Source organism: Aquarana catesbeiana, linkage group LG02 (genome assembly GCF_042186555.1).
Source record: "Aquarana catesbeiana isolate 2022-GZ linkage group LG02, ASM4218655v1, whole genome shotgun sequence".
In the NCBI taxonomy this organism is placed as follows: domain Eukaryota; kingdom Metazoa; phylum Chordata; class Amphibia; order Anura; family Ranidae; genus Aquarana; species Aquarana catesbeiana.
In genome coordinates this window covers 731,689,267-731,709,651 of record NC_133325.1, presented here as the reverse complement: position 1 = coordinate 731,709,651, position 20,385 = coordinate 731,689,267, and the positions used below count along the sequence as shown (strand labels likewise).

Below are 20,385 nucleotides of genomic sequence, written 5' to 3'. Positions count from 1 at the left end.
TAAATCAACCCCAATGTCTATCTAAAGGAGCTGGCTACAGACATAAGACAAGATGGCTATAGATCAGGGTTTGATTTAACTGATTGTTAAGGACTTCTCTTTGTACACACAATTCATGCATAGTATTAGCACTTTATTATTAGTCATTTAGGTTTGTTTGCACTGTGGTATACACATTTTATTCACAATTAAGGACTTCTTTGCCTGACAACCAACTCCAACATGGCCTCCAGCACCCCTTCCCTTGCAGAATGTTACTAGATCAGCTTGGTTGATATCAGTGTTGCCAACCTACCAGATTGAAATTTACTGACACGACACCCGCAATTTACTGGCACAGTCACGTTTTTACTGGCATATTTAAAAGTTGCAAAATGACAGTTTTAAGTGAACATTTCAGTATTTAGGCTACAAACAAGTACAATATGCAATTAGCAAAGTGATTTAAGGTGGATATTAAGGAAAAAAACATATTATTACATTTTATTTTCGATATAGTAAATAAGTAGCTCAGGGACAGGAATCAAGAGGGCAAGAAATCAGACTGGGCGGCACACACACATGCGATTGACTCTCCCAGTGACACTGACAGCAGTGTGCAGCAGCACAGATGATGATGGCACCTCACCAACATGACACCTCCCCTCCTGAGTCACTATGACCCTCTCTCTCCATGCCATGTGGTTCTTCAGTCCACTCCCGGATTGCTTTTCTTGCATTCCACAGACCTGCACATGAGGCTCTGGCTGCTCCGTTCCCTTGCACCATGACTTCACCCGACACACTGCCGTCACAGTCCGAACACACTGTAGCAGGCACTCGGATTGTCTCGGCCAAGCGTCACAGCCATATTTTTTACTGGCAACCTTTTTCTTTCACTGGCATTTACTGACAGGAGAAAAGTGCCCATTTTTTACTGGCTGCCAGTAAAAATACTGGCGGTTGGCAACACTGGTTGATATGTTGTCCATCTAAATACTCCTTAGTGCTAGCACTTGGTGCTGCAATTTCTTTTTTTGATGGTGACCAATCTAAAACAGCATAAAGCACATGTTCTGGTTTCTTGGCCAGGATTAGATGATGACAAATTAGGGGTTGGCTACAGAGTAGGAAAGGTCCTTGACTATTACCTTGAAATTGCAGCATGTCATACAGGGTACAAACAGAACCTCGGTCCTGCTCTAAGCTTATATTGGTACTTATTAAGAGACACTTGGTGCCGCTTCACAAAGTTGACCATGCTCGTTTTGACTGTGGAATGTCTTCAAGTATTCCATAGACACCTGCTGATGGTTAGATGTTGAAAGAAAAATTGTCTGAATACTGTACAATGTCCCAGGCTCCTGAAAAACACATGAAGAATGTAATTACATTCTACAAATGTGTATGGCTGTGTGATCGGAAGTAAAGACATATTAGTATGTAGTCTATCCCAGACTAAAACCCTTTTTTTTATCTAAGATCATCTGAGAATTAGTCTAATGAGGACTACTAACATCCAACGACATCCCAGTTGATGCCAGATATCACCAAAATAAGTAGGCTTAAGTGATGAATTTATAAGGCTTAGAGCTACAGTTGTACAAAGGGGCACAAAAATTTTCTTATCACTTTAAATATTTCCTATTTTATTAGTAGGAAGCTGTGGCCTATTGTTTCCAGCTGTCAGTCAATGTCTTGAAATGTCCTTCTGTAGGAATAATCAGCTGCTGACAATTATGTTTTTAAGGTAAACAAATTTTTTAAAGGATAACTAAATCCAAAAACAAAAATACAATATACTGCAGCCTATCAAACATTTTCAGGAAGTACAGAAAGCACAGAAAGTACCTACTGGTCCTCCCAGAAGTGCAGTGTCCTAAGAAAACCTGCTTGTCCTCCACCCCCCATGAAATAGAGACGAAGAATGGAAGACATATTTGAAGTTCAGCCTGGGTAGCAACAATGGCTCTCTTTAGATACAGTAGAGGAGTGAACGTAGCCACTCAGGGACAGGAAGAGTGTTAGTTTCAGGGTAACCAGGTGGCAAGAAAAGGAAAAAATACTAAATAAAGAAAATTAACGACTTGTAAACTGCAATATATTACATTTTTGTTTTTGGGATTAGATAAGCTAAAGGTCCTGCACATAGGGCATTTATCAGCCAAAAAAATAATATTAGTTAAATCAATTTAGTTTGCTTGGCAGAACTATGTTATCTATTTTGTTTATTTCCGAATCTAGGAGAACTGCTTCTGTGCAAATAGGCTAATCTCTCAATATGCCAATTTGTACCTCTTGGTTTGAATACATCTATTGCCTATACCTCTTGAGTAAAGGAATTTTCCAAAGAATCTATAATCAGTACAACTACTTACCAACGTTAGGCACAGGCACTGTAGGGGGCTTTGGGGTACTCTACTGGGGTACACAGTAAAACCAAAGGTGTTTTTATTGTGGCTGTCTTACTGCAGCAGTATTGTTGTTAATACTTTCTAATTTATGCATTTTAAGACTCCATTCATATCTACATGTTTTGGGCGTGTTGTGAATGTGGTGCACTGGAAAGTCCTACTCGCAGCATCTTTTATGTTTCCGGGATAAAGCACAGGAAAGAATACTCCTACTGCTTTGTGGGAGATTGTTCTTAATTCAGACCAACAAAGGTATAAAATACTGCACAGTGGTCACCCACTGGTTCTAAATGTTAAAGCTAAACCCCCTGGTGTACATAGTGTGAATAGGTCAGGTATAGTTATTCAAGCTCCACTGTAGTCAGTGGAGCCATGGTTATTTGGGGCCCTGTACAATTCAGCTGGCAGGCTCTCAGAGCTGAGTCTGTGTACAATATTCAGATAGCTTGCAGAGGGACGATATACTGTTATCTTCCACCCTTGCTTGGGGAATTCTCAGTTGGAGGCAGGTGCACTGACACTATGCAGGGAAGACTAAAATACCTGAAATCAAGTTGGGACTTGTGGCTAGCCAAGATGTACAGTTATTCAGGAAGAAGTACAGTCTGGAATCTTTGCTAGAAGTCTGTGATCACTCAAGTTGTCCTCATAGTTCTACATTGACCAAGTTCTGGGCATCACTTTTTTCCCTAATAAATTACCAAAAACAAAGCCCTTGGACTGCCTGCTGAAAATGCATGTTACCTGGCTGTGCAGACAAAGGGGGACCAAAAAAACAGCAGCTCCTAAAGGGGGTAGAGTAACATACATATACTGTATGTGAACTGTATTGTCTGCCTAAAACATTTGAGATTTTGTTTGGCCACTTTTATTATCCACACACCCTTGCATACTGTATGTATGTCAGAAAATGGGTTGTCATTGTTTGCACCCTTCTTAAAATGTTAGTTGCTTGGCTGTGTCTGGAGTCAGCAATCTAAAGTGAGTATGCCCCACATGAAAGTTAGAGAAAAAAAATAGAATTTCCATAACTTGTACTTTTCCAGTAAAGCAGAAAGTTTGGACGCAAAGTATACATAGGACAGCCAAGCAGCTACCATCAAGACAGATCCTGGCAGCGTATATATTTCATTCAGACAGATGTACCTTATGGGCTATACTAGAACCTCTTTCTTCTAGTGTGCTGGAAATGGTCATTGAATAAACAGCAGAACATCTGAAGAGCTCTCTTTACTCTTCTCCTGTCGGCATGTTCACAGTTAGGTCACCAGAAAGTTCAAATAGAAGAAAGATATCAATTCTATATATAAAAAATTCTGCAGCAGAAAGTCCCTCTTTGTATAAATAGAGAAGGGAGGAGGCAGAGTCTGTTGGTGCTTTCTATCTCACAAGGGACCATAGCAACTGGGGCAGGTTGATAATCTGTGTGATCAACTGTACTCCTTTACCAGCAGTGGCTAACCTACTAAATACTGAAGTCCTCAAATGTTGCCCCTGACATCACCAAAGGACAACAGATGATAATCAGAATGAAAGCTTTTAGAGACAGTGGACATATACAAGATATAAACAGATACTTTGGACGTTGCTTCATATGTGGTTGGAGAATATTGGCAATCTGTGTCTCATTTTTAAAAATACAGTTTCTGATTCAATATTTTTTTATTGCAGGTATATCATTAACACATAAAGTAATACCAAAAGCACCTAGTCTGCCCATGCAGGGGCTATGACTGGCAGCATAAAGAACACAAAATACACAGCATAAACAAAGGAGGGAAGGCCTCCTATCTGAACAAGCCCAGAAATACTGAATACAACATACTTATAGTTTGGGGTTGACCCCATAGAATGCAAACCTACCCAGGACCCGTATCCTAATAACTCTTTTTTTAATTAGTCCTGGGCATCTATAGACAACTAAGGATAGCTCAGAAACCCAAAAAGAGTAAAAGGAGAACAGGGAGGAAAGAAAAGGAAGAGGCTAAAGGTAAGGCGAAGGAGAGAGTGAAAGAATAAGGGACCCGGGATCGCTCGAGATACCAGTTAGAGCTGACCCACACTTGCTGAAGGGAGATCAGGAAAGGCATACATCAACCATGGTTCCCAAACTTTAAGGAGCTTAGCATGTGTGTTTTTAAGAATACTGGACATTTGTACTTTGATCTTCATGGCCATCATGCGGTCTCTCACTCCACGGAAAGCGGCTGTAGGTTTCTTCCATGCCAGGGCGATCGTCCTTTTAGCAGCTATAAACAAGTAGGTTGCTAATTTTTGCTGATGAGCGAATAAGCCCAGGATAGGGAAATGTAGCAAAGCGAATGTAGCCTCCTTTCAGATGTTCAAATGAAACAGGGAATACAGCAAACCAAACACTCGGAACCAAAAGCCCACCAGTTGCAGGCAGGTCCACCAAGTATGCAAAGCATCCCCATGATGGCCTTAAAAATACAGTTTCTAACACAGACAAATACTTACCTTAAAGCGGAGTTCCAGACAAAAATGGAACTTCCGCTTTTCGGAACCCTCCCCCCCTCCGGTGTCACATTTGGCACCTTTCAGGGGGGAGGGGGGTGCAGATACCTGTCTAAGACAGGTATTTGCACCCACTTCCGGCATAGACTCCCATGGGAGTCTATGCCTCTTCCCGTCCCGACCGCGCTGTCTGCTGGGAACACACAGCTCCCAGGAGAGAGCGGGGACCACTAGGGACGCGCAACGCGACTCACGCATGCGCAGTAGGGAACCGGGAAGTGAAGCCGCAACGCTTCACTTCCTGATTCCCTCACCTAGGATGGCGGCGGCAGCTGCCAAAAACCGAGCGGGTTCTCGGCGTCCCCTGCCGACATCGCTGGACCCTGGGACAGGTAAGTGGCCATGTATTAAAAGTCAGCAGCTGCAGTATTTGTAGCTGCTGGCTTTTAATATTTTTTTTTTTTGGCGGTGTGGGTGAACCCCAGCTTTAATATGCAGCCCTTTGATCTTCCTCCACGCAACTTCTGGTTTTGACGACCAATCTGCTGAAGCCACTCTTTATGATGGTCTAGGACCAATCTTACGCCCATCCCCATTGGTCAATCTAATTACTTCTGCACTGTAATGTAGTGCAAGGCCAGGGTCACGCCATTGGAATGGTACATGGTTATTGGTAGAGGTAGTAGGTAGTGAGCATAGGAGGCATATTTATAAAAAAGTGAATGTGACATTTACCAGTCTGCTGAAGTCCACTGCCAAAGACTCTTTCTGGTGCATATGTTTTAAGTTTCAGTGACTGATTTACCCGCAGTGAATGGTGAATATCAAGTTTGCTACTTTTAAATATGCTCATAGTGTGAATTAGAAAATCTTTTTTTAAAACAGGCTACAGTTTATTTTTAAGTCAGAAAGGGTAAGTTATTCACATTTGGTTGTAGCTCAACTTTATAAATGCATTTAATAGTTTTTTTTAAGAAACATGTACAGTGTAACTGGTTTAAATTATGCTTTTTAATATTAGTCTGGAATAAAGCTATAATTCTTCCACATGTGTGTAGTGTAACTATACAAGCCATGGGGATCCTACAACAGTATGTTTCCCCCCCCCCCCCCCAGAAATAAATATTGCTTCTAAAGTTGCCATGCATTTTTTTTATATGGTGGCTTTTGCTGCAAATAGTGTTTTAGAGTGGCTTACCTTTAAAGAAGATTTGAAATTTAGTTGTGTACAATTTTCATATTTTTAGGTCACTAAAACAGACACTTTTAGGTTAAGCGGTCTTTTATAGTTGGTAAAGTAACATAAAATCTACAAACACAACATTAAACAATGCTAAAAGTAAACACCCCCATAAAGGCTAATGAGTCAGGATTAATTCAGTTGGTGAAAGTCATTTGAAGCCATTGAAATTTGACAGGAGAAAGGGAGGTCCGAGGCTCTGGCTCATTAGGACGAGGAGCTGATAATGTGGAGATAATACCATTATCTCAACAATGGCAATAAAATAATTTGTCACCAATTAGTCTCAATTAACTTAAGTGTAACAATTAAGCAGAAGTAGTATAACCTTTGAGACGCTAATAGAGCGCCGGCATTTGAATGGCTGTAATCTTAGCAAGCTTTCAATGGCTTACCAGGCCTTTTGTGTCTGTGTGATGTCAATGTAATGAAAAACCCTTCACAATGAGTCCAGTACACATACGGATGCGGACAGATGTCAATTCACTGCTGAAAATAAAATCATAATAATCTAGGGCAGGCACATTTTTTCCTATTACAAACTTCTAACATCTGTCAGCAATCTATTGATGTAATGATTTTTGCAGGACATTTTTCAAAAATCTCATAAAGTCATATTAAAGTGGGTCTTTTCTGAGATAATTGTCTGTGACGTTGGCTGGCGCCTGAGGCTAAACCATCATCCTCCTTACCAGATTAGTTTATGGATGGTTATGCTCTCATGGAAGCTGCTTGTCCAATAAAAAAGAACCTGTAAAATGTTATTAAAGGGGTTTTCCACTTATTTCACAGTGTGAACCACTGAGGGCATTCCACTGGTGGTAAGTTGTAAATACTGGTGTAGCAATTTTGGATACAATTGTTTTGCAGTTTTTTTTCAACTGAAAATGAATATATTACAACTGAAAAATATTATTTTATTATACAGTAAATCGTAAATTTTTCACAACTGAAAAAAATTCCCCATAAACCCTTGAACCTAACACACCAATACCCATTAACAACTGAACTATCACACTATCATACTAGTGCCAATATATTTTTACTGGATTTAATAGGAAAGAGGATTTGAATATTGACAAGCCATACCTGTTTTAAAAGGAATGACTGATCCAATTTGGGTGGACCACTGTGTCCCAAAGCAGGTTAAATATACGTTTGTCCAAAGTTTGAAAAGGAAGATACAGATAGGAGATGTTATATAATGAATGGATACATTACTCAATGGATATTGTTTCAGGTGGAGATGGTCGCTTCCAGAACTAGAATATGGGGCAGCATTTATACATCAATCAACTTATATCTTCAATTTTCTTTTACAGATCGACAATCTAATTGTAATTAGGGTGCAATACTTAACCTAGGGACAAGCCAATGTTAATACGGACCACGTACAACAACTTTTTTCTTTTACTGTACCTTTTTTTAGTAAAAAGCATGCCAGGAGACATCGGTCGGTTCAAAAGAAAACGGACGAAATTTGGCCGTGTGTATGCCACTTTACCCTTCTTTTGGGCGAGCATGCTGGAAAACCAGCAGCCGACTGACTCCCGATCAGCACTTTCAGCCATAGGTGAAGAGCGCTGATCTCAGTGTTCGGGGGGGGCACCCCCCCTGTCAGAACACAACAGCTCAGTGGGGGGAGATCACTGTACTAACTATGCATAGTTAGAACAGCGGCTCCGACCACTGGGTTGAACAAAAAAGTTGAACAAAAAAGTACTCATCGTACATACCAGGCTTTACACTCCAGACCATTAACGTTTAGTAGGCTAAGATTATATCATGGGTCTGCTGCAGGTAGTAAGAAGCATTTCCTCAGTCTTCCCCACCCTCCATGGATAAGACAGCAACTTTTTAACTTTGTAGCAAAACATGAGTGTTGAGAGTCTTCCACAGGGACTGAGCTGTCAGACATTTCTGAACATTTTCAAGAACTTTACAAGCACAAGGATTTACATAACTGTTTCATCTCTAAGCTGGAATCTCAGACTAGGAAGTAGATAGAGACCCTGGATGGTGCCTGAACAAAGATGATGCTGCTGAAAGAAAAGCACATGAAGGTATTGTCAGCGGGAGCACTATGATCTGTGTAAAAGGGGCCTGCAAATTAGCATGCACGGAGATTAAAAATATATCTAATGCTGATCCACTAAAAGTTGGACTGCAACATTTTAGATGATTTTGCATATATCCTTCAGCATAAAAGAGAACTACCATTCTGCAATTCACATCCCGTGTGCAATCATGAAAGAGTGATCTTTTAGTACTCAACCATCATCAACCACCTATGCTTTTTTTCAATTAACAAAAAAATGATTATGGTCAAATACGGACAGAAAGCTTTATTTTGTCAGTTGAAAAGAACTGCTTCTATAGATGTACTAAAGATTGTGTTGGGCACAAATCGCTGAAATGTTCTAGGACGTAAGAAGTATTCAATGCTACTAAACAACTTGTTGTTTTTTTTTTTTTGTTTTTTTTTTATTTTTTGGGAGGGGGGGGGTTTGCTCAAAAAGTTAATTCTTAATTATTTAACACCAATACAAAAAAATGACTGTCAACAAAAGTTTAACAGTCAGCATATTGGCCAAAAAAATCTCCATGATTTAGTGCCTTGGGGCAAGTTGTCAGAGAGAGTCAATTTAGCCAACAAGATGGCAATGGATTGATTGTAGTGTCAGGTCTATTGTGTCTTCTTCCTGTGTATGTATTCACCAGTAAACCAGTATTTACATACCCAGCTAAAAAATAGGACAACCCCATACTGAGTAAAGCTTTGTGGGGCAACTATAGAGTCAATAGAGAAATGATACTTTAAGCTCTAAATCACTGAAAGGAAAATTGAAAGAGTAAAGACCTCATAAGCTGAAGTGAAGAAGTCAAATTCTCCTGGAGCTACGCTTAGCCCATACATAGATTTATCGTTAAAGAATAGTTGTTTTTACAATAAATGCTCTTTTGCGGTTCATGGCAGGGGTTACGTAAATAGTAAAGTCTAATAGTTTTTGTAGCATGACTGCTGTCTGATTGTGGAATTGTCAACCAAAATTAAACATCTAAAGGCACACTCAAATGGTACAAGAAACCCCTTGCTTTTGTACAATATCTCAGTGGGTAGGTGCAGGTGACTTCTCAACCGATATGCTGTGATTAAAGTGTAAGTGACATACATTTTTACATGTTACTTGAATACAAGCTAAGTAATGAGCTAGTGTAACACTTGCAGGTATCTATTACCTCTCAGCGTATTCCCCCTGGCAATGCTTTCATCTTTCTTTCTTCCCAGAACCAACTTTGTTTAGACATCATCCAGGGTCAGCAGCTATATTCTGGGCTAAAATCCATTGTGGTTCCTGTAAGGTAGACTTTCCTGCTTTAGGTTCTCGGACTGATGATATAATTCTCCTAGTCTGCACCTCTTGGTGTGGCGCTCACACTGTGACATGACAGGCAAATTCATGCAGACTTGAAAAGATACTGAAATGATCACTTTAAAGGCCCTAGTTCACAGGAAATTTCTTACTGATCACAGGATGTGTAACAATTTGCAGAAGCGTTAATTTTCTATGCTTATCACAGGGATCTGTACTAACGGTGAACAAGCAAGACCATTCATGGTCATTACAGGTTCCTACAACCTCTAAGGCAAAGGTGATGGTGGGAGGGCTATGCTATAAAAATCTAGACTACTCCTGGGTACCCCAGTTGTCTCGGCTCAGCACAGTCAGCCAGGGGCCTCATGTAGTAAAGCACTAGCAATCAGTGTATTTATATGTACATTTAAATAAATCTCACCATTGAACTAATGGAATTATTTTAGCCATTAAATAAATGCTTGCATACAATGCAGTATATTGGGAGAGTAATATACAGAAAGTGTGGATAAGCCCCTGTAAAAGTTGCAGGTCCCTAGAAGAAAACTTTGTAAAAAAGGTCTTGGTAGGAAACAGATAAGACTGAGACTCCAGGGAGAGGCCTGAAACTCTGCTCCGTTGCCTTTGTGTGCACTGCAGGAATGTGCTTGCTTTTCATTTTACTTTTTTTTGTGTGTGTCAAGCACACTGGCTTGCAAGCGTATCTTAAGCCATGCAGGGTCAGGGCAAACAGAGAACTGCATTCATGAATAGATCAAGTTTATGTGAGAATCTGCTCCTCCAGTGCCCTCGATTTCCATATGAATTGTTAATAAAATCTCAGGCTGAAAGCACATGATCACATCAGTGGGGAAGTCATGCAGAGAATCCCCCTAGCTCTATCTTTCTCATCCCCCTTTCTGTATTCGTGGGAATTAAGCCTTGTAACCCCTCCCAAATTAACCCCCTTCCGTCTTCAACAGCATCCCAACACCTGATCACCGGGGAACAGATTGCAAAATCTGCTGGAACACAAAGGGAACACGATGGTAATGAGTCTCACCTGCCTAGCAGTTGGCCATCACAGACACCTTCAACCAGAGAGAATGATAAGATGGGAGGACAATGCCTCGAACAGCTGATGCGAGTGGCTAAATGACTTTCCCACAGCTTCTTGACATTGGGTGAACTGAGGAGCAGCCAAGACAATGAGAGGTCATACATAGAGTGAAGAACAGAACCCACTGCAATTAATGTTATCTTCCCATGGAAATTCAGGGACAAGGAAGCACGTCTGCTTGTATATTCTACCATAGCACCATTCAAACTAATCTCATGCTGGACAATGGTGTGCCACAATTATTAATGATAATCTAGCTTGCGTAGCTCATTTCTAAGTACAAGCTTATCTTGATTTTCCTTTCCTTAAACACAAAAATATAAAATCTTTCTTTTAAACATAAGATAATGCAGGATGATGACCAATATACTGTACAATTTGTAATACAGAAATTAATAAATATGTTTTGATTTAATTTACTGGAGGTGAATCAATCACTTAAAAAAAAACATGCAGTGAATGTTTGCTGAATGTCAGATTCACTGTTTTATAAATATACCCCAACATGTTGTAGTTTTATTAAGAGAATCAGTCCAAAAAAAAAAAAAAAAGGGCTATCTTGCTTCAGAGTGGTGATATTCTAGCTCTGCCATCTTTTGGAATCTCTTTGCACATTTTAGAAAAAATGTATTTCATAAAGTAAATGAAAGTGGTAGTAAACTCTACATTTACAATTGTCCACAATTAACGTATAAAGAAACAAAGCACATATGGATGTGCTCAGAATTACACTGACCTCTGCCGTTAAGTAGAAATCAAGCAATGTTTCTTTAATGGTGTCACCAGCGCATGCACAGATTTGGCCCCATTTATGGCATGCTCAATGTGCCATCAGTTAATTTATGCAGATGCCATGCCCCCCTCATCACTACTATGCAGTCCCGCGAGTCTACAGGTGTACTCGCACGTGAAGCAATCCATGTGACTTGCAAATTTGCAATTTCCAAATATGTTCCCCATTATTCACCTGCCTATTTCCACGGCTGTGAAAACTCAGGCACCCACCACCATATCTGGTGGTCCTGCCCCAGCTAATCTTGCATGGAAATCTTTTGGATCATCTCCACCCTGTGTGCACAATCTGTTGCCCCTGACCCATTAGTGGTTCTTATGAACCCAAAACCCAATTATCTTACTAAGAACCCATTCGCTTTGTAACTGCAAGTAATAACAGCCGTTAAACAGTGCATGGTCTGCTTATGCAAATCTCCCCAACTGAACTTGGTTGAAGTTAAAAATAGAATAACGCTAGCTATGGTTCATGCTGGGGTCGAAGCTCATATTAGAGATAAAGTTCATACCCCTCCTACAGAACCAGTCTCCTAAGAAACAATATTTCCTTAGCAATCTAAGTCCATGAGTTTGCAATACTAAAGGAAAATGGACAGTTTACTTTTAGAGGGAATTTGCAGTTTTTTCACTTTACCTTTTATACCAACTGCCATCCATTCAAGTTTATTTTGTTTATTATTCTTCACCCCTAGACCCAGCATTGCTAGTTTGTTCTCAAACTATACGAACAAACTGTTCATTGTTTTTCTTACATTGGGGGCTATTTATGAAAGGCAAATCCAATTTGCACTACAAGTGCAAACTACAAGTGCAAATGCAAGGAAAACAAAAACAGCATTTTAGCTTGCACATGATTGGATGATAAAATCAGCAGAACTTCCCCTCATTTCAGATCTACCCCTCAGATTTACAGCGACTGCACTTCAAAGTGCATTTTTAGTGCAAATTCAAGTGTACTTTGTACTTGTAGTTTGCACTTGTAGTGCAAAGTGGATTTGCCTTTCGTGAATAACCCCCATTGTCTCATCGGCCAAATGTTGCGGCCATTTTAATTTTTAACCGCAATCTTGCATTCAAATTAAAATATTTAAAAAAAACAGAAATAAAAGCTCATCTCCCTGATGCAAAAGGAACTTTTCCTATTTGTCATACTGTAAGTAAACTGTACGGTAAGACACTGTGGGGTAGCAGATGGGACAGTCATAGACACAGAGGGGTTGATTTACTAAAGGCAAATCCACTTTGCACTACAAGTGCACTGAAAGTTCACTTGGAAGTGCACTTGTAAGTGCAGTTGCTGTAGATTGGTGTAGATCTGAGGGGAAGCTCTGAAATAAGGTATAGCTTTGCTGATTTTATCATCCAATCACATGCAAGCTAAAATGCTGTTTTTAATTTTCCTTACACGTCCCCCTCGGATCTACAGCGACTTTACTTCCAAGTGCACTTCCAGTGAACTTACAAGTGTACTTGCACTTACACGGTGGATTTGCCTTTAGTAAATAACCCCCAGATTGTTTTAGGGTGCCAATCACTAAACTACACATCCGTTGCTCAGAAATTGGGGGGGGGGGTATATTGTCTGCATTCAGAAAGTTTAACAGCTTTTTCATACAATAACATGCTTTTCCATTACCCTAGACTTCTTCATTAAATGATGACCTACAGTACATTTATAACTATGTCTGCACAATAACTTAAAAGCAAGCTATGGCAAATACCACATTCTACACAGTTTGTCAGCATATTTCCATCCAGGAGAAGTAGTCCCTAAACTCCCCTTTACATTCCAACATCTTGTGTACACTACATTGTTGCTGATGTCACATAATTGTGCACGACTGTCTTATATCTGCTTCAGAAAGCCTAACAAAGAAAGATTATCCAGATGCATCCATTCGCTGTGCCTGCCCACGTCTCCTTGTTAAGTAATTCCCAGGACTGCTTATCTCATAGCACTTATGATAAATATGTTCTGAGCACCTAAGTGGTTTCTAAAATGGATAATTCCAGCCATTTGCACAATAACATAAGTTTACTCAACCTGTGTTATTTACTGTACTTCTGATACATGACATACTTAGGAATAGATCTGTTACTGCCAAGGTTTAACTACAGTTCTTGCAGCTTAATATTATTATAACTACAAACTAAGGTACAAGTTATACATGTACATGTCATTACAGTTAAAGCCAAAGTTTAACAAAAACGTTTAAAAATCAGCACAAGGGACGGAACTTTCATTTAATTTGAATTGTGCCTTGTGCTGCTGGCTGGTCCGGTAGTTGAAATCTGAAGTCCCCTGCCCGTATCCCACAGCTTAACCTTCCAGGGCTGCGGTTAATACGAGCAATTGACCTGGGACAGGAACTCATTGTGAGTGCCAACTATGCCCACCCTTTTATAGAAGCTTTAATATAGCTTTCATCAATGAAAAGCATTCTATGAATGGAGGAGGTGGACTTCAGCTTTGCTTTAAGGTCGTTTGTACAGCTGTACATACAAAATGCATTTTTATGGAATCCATAAGCGAATTAAAGTGTTTTTATGTATCAATGTTATTAGCTTTGAATGCAGTTCATAGGGATAATTAGTATACATTGATACATTGTTACTATTAGTGTTAAATTCATGTGGATAGTGCTTGGATGACATAATCGTTATAATTAGACGTGATTTTGTATACATTCTATAAATATGATATCTTATTAGCAGGTCCTCAACTGACCAAAAAACTCAAAATATGAAAGCAAATGTAATTATCACATTAAACATATTTATGTAGGGTTCCCAGAATCCTTTTTAATGTAGTCCATTACTGATTTCAATGACCTTTAGCAAGGTGCATGAAGACATACTAATTATTTATATAAAAATAATGGTTTGCTGCGGCTACATTGTGGTAACCAGATAGATACGTTGATGTAAAAAAAAAAACAGATACGTTGATGTAAAAAAAAAATTATTTTGGCACCCCCTTTCCCAAATATTTTACGGTGATGACCCTGCTGGATAGTTTTTTTGGCTGAGGATAGAGACAAACTTTCTTTGGATTTCTCTTACTAGACCCTGGTTACCTCGCAGATAGGTAACCCTTTACAAGTGGAAGTGAATAACAAGAGAAAGGGAAATCTGGTTCTAATGTTTCGGGGGATATATTTAGGTGATTTACCTGAAAACTCTGTCAGCCCAGCCGCTACTTACAGATTGTATTAATATGGTGCCTAGGCATCAAACAACTGCAATTAGACCCCCTATCTTCATATTTGTTTTGCTTTGCACATGGCAGATTTAGGTATGTGAAACAGAGTGCTGAACCTATTGTGACGGAAGCATTATTATCATTTTAGCTGGAAATTTTGAGTTCTCAAAAACGTGGATGCAGAAGGACAACCAGTGACCATGAATTAAAGAAGCAACTCATTCTGTAGATTTGTGCTTCCTTCCCCTTTACTCCACCTATAATCTGATCACCAGTTATCAGGGAGAGAAGAATGAGGAAGCAACCCCTTGCCTTTACCAAGATGGCCGCCTTCATACAGAGACCCCATACAGAATAAGGCATGGTAAGTCAGTATTGGAGGGACGATCAGCCACAGGGAGCATATAGGCAATACTGTTGACTAGTACCTTGCCTTCAGCTTCCACAGTATAGGTCCCCATTAATGTGCAACTCTAAAATTTGGTTTCATCATTGGTTTGCATTCATATCTATTGGTTCTTGCAAAGGCTAAGTGTTAGGCAAAAAGGTTTACCTGGGTGACTTCATTCACAAAACACAGCCCTGCTTTCCATTCAGAAACCCAAAATATCCTAATCAAATCTGATAGATATTTGCCTTTAGCACATCTATGTCTTCAAGCAAGCCTGAAGCCAAAGGTTGAAAATGCAAATTGTCAAGGTCACATGCAAATATTAAAGCTGAATTCCAGGTGAACATTTCTAAATATATAAATACCAGAAAGATTTTTTTTCTATTAGCTTCACACAATGTCCAGCATACTGGTACTCACACTAGGATAGCGTTAAGGCACATTCAGACCATAGGCTGAGTTGGGCGGCCTTGCCCAATGTATAGACAAGGAAATCTGCCTTATGTCCTGTTGTTTCAGTTCAAGCCAACACGCTGCATTGGTGTGTGTTGAAATAAGGTAGGACAGGATACGTTTTTTCACAGCATGCTGCAACACACTATACAACATCACAAAGTGCTGTGGTGCATAACGTTGAATGAAATTTAATTTTATCACATTTCAATAAAGTTAGAAAAGAAAAAATTTAAACAGTGTAATAAGTTTAAACTATATACAAAACATAACATGTGCCCGCTAGTGTGAATTGGGTCAGACTTATCGCCAGTACCACTGACTTCTCTTCTATGACTGCTTTCAACTGTCCGTCCTCCTCTTTCACAGCTAACACTCCCGCTCTCTTTGTTTTTATACGTCTGGAACAAGGCTATCACTACATTTAATATATATTCGCACCCAGGGCCTCTTATCCCGATTCTGGGTAATCCAGGGGTTTTACCCGGGTGGTCAGATAAGGGTTTTCTTTGTTGGCAACCACGACACACATCTCCTATGCAAAACCCCAAAGGGCCTGAGACCCCTGAGTGAGCTTAGCTCTATTTCTTGCATTGGACCAGGAGATTGGTTTCAATATCTCCAACTACATCATCTTTATGATGGATTGGGCAAGGAGCAGCTTTGTAGGGATCTGACAAGGATTAAGGAGCTGTGTCTTTCTGATCAAAAATGTAAACATGCCCTCTCTAAAATTTATGGAATTCTCTTATCCCAGGCATTTCCATATCGCCCTTTCTATATCTGAGACTGGGAGCGAGAACTAGGCCGTGAACTGGCTCCTGAGGAATAGGATAAAGTATTTTTTCTTACATTTAAATCACCCTTAGCCTTCAACTTGCAAGTGATAAACTATAAAATCATAACCAGATGGTATCGCTGGCCCTATTAAATAAAATCAACCGGCCTTACCAGACCAATGTTGGAGATGTGGTGGGCCTAGTGGTACACATCTACACATGTGGTGGTGTTGCCCGGCAATAAAACCATATTGGTCTGCCATATTCTGCCTAAGTCAGTTGGTCACGAGGAAGACCTGGCCAGAGACCCCGGAAGTTGCCCTCCTAACCTCCTAAAGGAAATATTTAGATTTTTATTGCTGGCAGGTTTAACAAACCTGGAAGCGTGGCTAGGCCATCCCCCTCATTGGACGCCTCCTAGCCCCCTTTTTTTTTTCCCCAGATTATTTAGACCCCCCCCCCCGGAAATTGTTGGAGAAGATGGCTTTGATAGCAAACATTGCATCACATTATAATTGTATAACTTTATGTTGATAGTTGCTGCATGACATGATGACATGATGAAATGTTTAGGTTTGGCGAGTAGCTTTAAATAGAGTGAATGATAACAAATAGAATTGCTGATGTTATGATGCCACACTTTCCAGCAACAATAAAAATGTATTAAAAAGAAAAAAGGTTTCATCTCCTTTCTTAATACATTGAGCAATTGTCTCCTCTTTCTGTGCTTTGGTAGCACTGATAATGTGTTTGGCCTCCTTTTGTCTATTATTTTACTCTTTTCTATCAGCTACATCTCCTGTTTCCTGGAATCTTCTATATGCTGATTTTTTTCTCCTTTAGTATCCTACTTACCTCTTTAGTGAACCATATTGTTTTTTTCTTCTGTTTTTTCTTTATAACTTGCCTGACATATAATTTAGTTGCCTCCAAGATTTGGCTGCTGTGCTGCAGAAACCACGTCTACCTAAATGATCTCCTATAAGCCGCAGATACTGACCCCAGAAGGTCTTTTATTCCTGTATAACCTGATTTACTATCTGAGAGGGTGTTCTGACCAGCCAGTTTCTTGCCAGATTCCCAAAACGTCTTACTAATATCCATCAATCCTCCCTTACTATGTCAATATAAATTGAAGATTTGGCTCTCTGGCCTTGATGGGAGATCTCAGCAGGTGTGCCTCTGTGGCTTCCACTTACCTTTGGTAACAGGAGTATTTATGGTGGTGGCATCAGTAATTACCCCTGGTTTTATATGCAGTGGTTGATATTCCTACATATATTTCGATTGTTGGGCAGTGTTTTTCTGCTGCAGACACCTCTGAAGAAGAGTCCTCAAAACATGTCAGCTGTTATCATCTACCATATATTTCGGTGTATAAGGTGTTTAATAATTATAATTACTGTTTTTCTACAATTTTTGCCTATACACATCGTATAAGACGACCCCCCTTCCGAGGCTTCATTTTTCCTATATTTCCTTCTTATTGCTGGAGCTGGAGCCATACTACGCTGAGCCCATCACGGCGAGCGATGTATTCTATTAATGAATACAAAGCCTGCTCGGATTTTGCAGAGGTTGTTACTCCAATCTGAGCAGGCTCTGTATTCATTAATAGAATACATCACTCGCCGGGATTGGCTCAGCGGTGTATACTGTATGTAGTCGAAGCTACATACAGTATTACCGCACATCCGGCGAACTGACATACAGCGGGCTGCATTTTATACCCGGCTTTTAAGACGACCCCTGCTTTTTGGCCATTTTTTTAAGTGTAAAAGGTTGTCTTATACACCGGAAAATACGGTATATCACTTTGGGAGATTTTCTGTAAAATCACTGTTCTTTTACCATATATCTGTTTTGTATATATATATATATATATATTAATCGCTGTGAACAATATGTATTCTAGGATGTTTATTCTTGATTGTCTTTTAACCTTTTCTACTAATAAATTACTAAAATCTTTTACTGTTATTACCTTTTGGTCTGTGCCGTTTTATCCCACCTCAACATCAGACAATCGATCCCCATTTGTCAGTACTAGGTCTAGAATATGATCACCTTGGTTTCGTCTTTTTACTAACTGTTTTAGAGAAACCCCTTTAGTGCTTCCATTACATCCCTGCTCCTGCTTGTAATAGCAGTTTGAGAATTCCAGTAAATGTCAGGCATGTTAAAGTCACCCATAATCAAAACCTCTCCCTTTATTGCCATTTGAGTTATTTCGTCAATCAACAAGTTATTATAATATTCAGTCTGTCATAGGAGTCTGCATACTACACCAGTTCTGAGGAAAGATCCCTCTCTGGTTGGAAGGCAGACCCAGAGGCTTTCAAGAATTATGTTTGTTTTTTGAATGAATGTTAGCTTTATGCTATTTTTGACATATATGGCAACTCCACCTCCCCTCCTTCCTACTCTGTCGTTCCTGTATAGTGCATACCCTGGTATTGTTATTTCCCAGTCGTTTGAATCCTTGAACCATGTCTCTGTAATTGCAACAGGGTCCAAGTTTTTCCGTAGACATAAGAATTGTCAGCTCACAAAGCTTGTTGCCTAAACTACGAACATTAGTGCACATGACATGACAAACACTGCTATCTACTGCTTTATATTATTATTATTATATTATTCTTTTTTTGGTGACAGGGTGAATCTTCCCCAGCAATTATACAGACAACAATAAAATCATTACTGAGGTTCTATCACCTTCACCATTCTATCCAAAAATGTAAAAAATCGTTCTATGTTTCGATACGCTTAAAATTCTTTTTTTTGGAGGGTTACAGCCTCAGGCAAGTCCCCCTTGGGGACACTGACAGCAAAGAAATCCCTCCCCACCCTTAATCTAAAACTAAAAAAGAGAAAGAAAGGAATTCCAGTGTAATGTGGGAAACCTTTCTGTGTGTTATTTTTTTTTTTTTAATCTTGCAAAATAAGCAAGCTATATTCAGTCCTTTAGACACAACAGTTCCTTCTCCTATGATAATACTGGAGCTTATTTTCAAAAACCAATGCAAGAGAAATTTATAGCAACCAATGCAGTGACAGCTGCACTAATAAAGCAAATCAAGCATATTTGACTAGTTACTATCAGCAACAGCTCTGCATTATGTTGCTTCACTGTCTATTAATCATTTCCAATGTACCAGAGTTATAAACACATTTATGCAAAAATTCTACTTCCAGATTCATTTTGCTTGACAAATGTTAGAACATTTGAAGTAACAGCTGTGCAGAAAAATACAATTTATATTACAATGAAAACATCATAAAATGTTTTAAACCCCAAAAGAAAATCACATTTTCATGTCTGGCATTTAACGTTCCATTCTTCCACAGCAGATACAGGGACCACCATACTTCAAACTTACTGCAAAAAGCTTCACTAATAACTTACATAACTTATGTAATAGCCAGTAGCTACTTACCAACTCAAATGTTTCCTCCTGTTGCTTGTATATCACTCCATCCTACAACAAACATATATATGGTAATTTAATTTTCAGGATGTACAGTAGCTTCATTCATAGAGCAATAACATACGATTGTTGAATTCAACTATTAACTTAAAAAAAACTTTCTCAAAGCTGATCTGCAGGTAACCAGCTAAATATTACACAACTGATATACATACAGTATGTTTTTGTAACTCTTCTCAGCAGACCTTGTGATGCAGACACCACTGCTAGATAACACAGCCAGATCAGGTCAGGTCTAGGGCAGTCCATATCATTCTTGAACGAAAAACCCAAAAAAACTAGATTCCTCCATCCACACATTTGATGTGGATGGGGAAATCCTCCCTGCTGAGCTATTATATTCTGACAGCAGGGAGACTTCCCCACCATCAGAATACATCAGCGCTGCCAGCTATAGTGGCGGTGAAAATCTAACAAGGCGGCTGTACAGAAGTCTTCATCCACACAAATTAAGTAGATGGAGGAATCCCCCAGCAGGACATTGTTCTCCGACAGTGGGACCCACCAATTGGTTGCAGCTACCAACTGGCTGCAGCTGCTGGTCAAGAAACATGTTCCTTCAACAGAAGCCAATCAAATGGTCTTCAAATTCTGTTGAGCGGTGATGGACACACACCAATCAAAATATGGCCATCCCTGCTGAACCTGCTGAATTTTGATCACCGTATGTTCAGATTTAGTCCCTACAAAAATGAA

At 39.6% G+C, this 20,385-nt stretch overlaps 1 long non-coding RNA gene across 4 annotated transcripts in view; it reads right to left on the bottom strand.

The window, feature by feature from the left end:
* The window catches only part of LOC141129193 (uncharacterized), a 663,735-nt gene that overhangs the window by 401,941 nt on the left and 241,409 nt on the right, over positions 1–20,385 (bottom strand). For all 4 annotated transcript variants that reach the window (XR_012241785.1, XR_012241784.1, XR_012241783.1 and 1 more), the window contains one exon: positions 19,639–19,680. This is a non-coding gene — a long non-coding RNA (uncharacterized lncRNA). The remainder of the gene's footprint in view (positions 1–19,638; positions 19,681–20,385) is intronic.